This window comes from Panthera leo, chromosome C2 (assembly GCF_018350215.1).
Source record: "Panthera leo isolate Ple1 chromosome C2, P.leo_Ple1_pat1.1, whole genome shotgun sequence".
NCBI classification, from domain to species: Eukaryota; Metazoa; Chordata; class Mammalia; order Carnivora; family Felidae; genus Panthera; species Panthera leo.
In genome coordinates, this window is record NC_056687.1 from 121592678 (window position 1) to 121594899 (window position 2222).

The 2222-nt window shown below is 32.4% G+C and overlaps 1 protein-coding gene across 2 annotated transcripts in view; it reads right to left on the reverse strand.

Moving 5' to 3' along the window:
• Positions 1-298: 298 nt before the first annotated feature.
• RASA2 (RAS p21 protein activator 2) overlaps positions 299-2222 on the reverse strand; it is a 122205-nt gene continuing 120281 nt past the window's right edge. For both annotated transcript variants that reach the window (XM_042955823.1, XM_042955822.1), the window contains exon 24: positions 299-2222. This exon is cut by the window's right edge and continues 1200 nt beyond it. The gene's annotated coding sequence lies outside the window, so the exon portion shown is untranslated.

Below are 2222 nucleotides of genomic sequence, written 5' to 3' on the forward strand. Positions count from 1 at the left end.
TCCTGTATACCAGACGTGCCTGGCTATCGGGAATGAAGGAATCCTGCATGGTGCCTCCACTCTGTAGGTCCTCAAAACAAGTCTGTTGAATGAATAAGCAAATTAAGGACCATAGTGCATCAAAAATCAGCCTAGTTAAGTGCAAGAAAAGAATCTGAGCTCTTTCCAGATTGCTTTATTCTTTTTTGTTCCTGAGGAGTTCTCAAATTTGCTATTCCCTTACTAACAGGTAAGGTATAATAATTTTAAACAAGCAGAATTCTGAAACCAGTAAGAAAGTGAGGTCTCACAAAGAATAGACAGGCTTCTTGTAATTTATTTGAGTTATTTCCAAGCGACAGTTACAAAAGTTTTTAATTTTTATTAATACTCTTGATAAGAAAATAAAATTTAAATAAAAATACATTCTCAACAATACAACATGGTTACACAAATTCACTACATTAAGTTTTGATAACTTATATTTTCAAACTGGACACTGTAAAAACCAATATTTACTAGCAACATATTAATTTCCAAGTTAATAAAAATGGAAGCCAATAATATCAGTCATGACAGGTAATTTAACTCTAGAATGAGTCCTGTATTTTTCACATACTGTAAGGACACCTAAAAGGCTTTGTAGCATTGTCATTACAGGATGTACCATTAGAACAAATTAAAGGTGCTTTTACTAAAAAAAAAAAAAAAAAAAAAAAAAAAAAAGCAAAAAGAAAGAAAAAGAAAAAAGTCTGTTCTCTAAAACCTGGCACTAATGAGTCTATGAATGAAATCAGGCTTCAGAAACAAATAAAAGCCACATCATTCATCACTTTTCTTTTATGATAAGGGAAAACCTAGTTTTGACACTTAGCCATTACCCGTGATATTAAAACATACTTCTTTGGCAAATAAAATCATTCAACTTGATAAATTTATATTCCTGGGAGTAAAAAACTTTGCTATTGCCATCATCTTACTAAATGACTATTAAAAAACCAAACTAAAAAAAAAACCAGAACAAACAATAACAACAGATCGCCAAAATCGCAACTGATGAAAATGGCTAAACTAAGAACCAGAACTGGCATTTATGGCAAGCGTTTTTCCAAATCATCCTTTTCTGTCCTTCTAGGCGTTTTCAGGTTTTTAGGGTAAAGTGAGCTGCCATGTAGTTTTCAAGTGTGGAAAAGGCAAAGAAAGCACATCACATAGCAGAAACCAAAGTACTCCTAAGTAACAACAGAAGGATGAGGCCCTTGGAAGCAAGTACCTAGGTTATCCTAAGATCCTACTGACATGGTCTTTTATTTCAGAAGACTTTTAAAGAAAATAATTTAATTTCACATTACTTCTTTTTAGGCTGTGCCAAACCGGTTAATTCCAGTTAAACAGGGTGTTTAAAAGTGTCCTGTGAAAAAAATAACTATATGACTGAGCTCTTCCCTTCAAATTCAGAGTCATGTATTCACACACAGCCTTGGTCCCTTTGATAATGCCATAATCTTTAAAAACCACCATAATAGGGGATTTGATATCAGAAATATTAAAAAAATATTTCTTTTGCCTTGAAGAACTAGCAGAGGGCTAAAACGGCCACTGAAGAGTAACAAGTGGTAATTGGCAATGCTCACATGTCCTTTTCAGGTAGACATCTCAGAGACTCTTAAAAGGACATTTCAATCTGAATGAAATTCAACAATGAGAAATTTATTAAATGGTTAAATTCTTTCACATTGATAAATCAGTGTAATTTATGGAATATACAAGCTCATAAAATTTGAAGGAACCTTTCAAATTTGTCTTTAAAATGGGCCAGGAATAAACCTACCATAATGGAGACTAGGACTGATTCTTAAATAAAACCAAATGATTTTAACAAGTCATTTAGAGAAATACATTGGTCAGTTACAATCATTTATGGAACGACTTTGATTGTGTGCCAATGGTCTTTAAAAAAATTCCCTAGTAATAATATAATTTAAAAACAACTACTCACCAATAACATAACTGGCAAAGTATATCCTGAAGTTTAGCTTATGCTCAGGAAAACAAAAAAAGCACTACTAGCTAGACTTACATTGATAAGTCACAGTTTTAAACAGAAATATGTAAATACTCCAAGGTTCAAAGTACCACATTTAGAAAATGATTTAAATTTAAAAAGACAGAATAAGAGTACCATGGTTTTTAATACTGATGAAGCAATGTGTATCCCTCTTAACTTCAAGGAAGCAACTTGC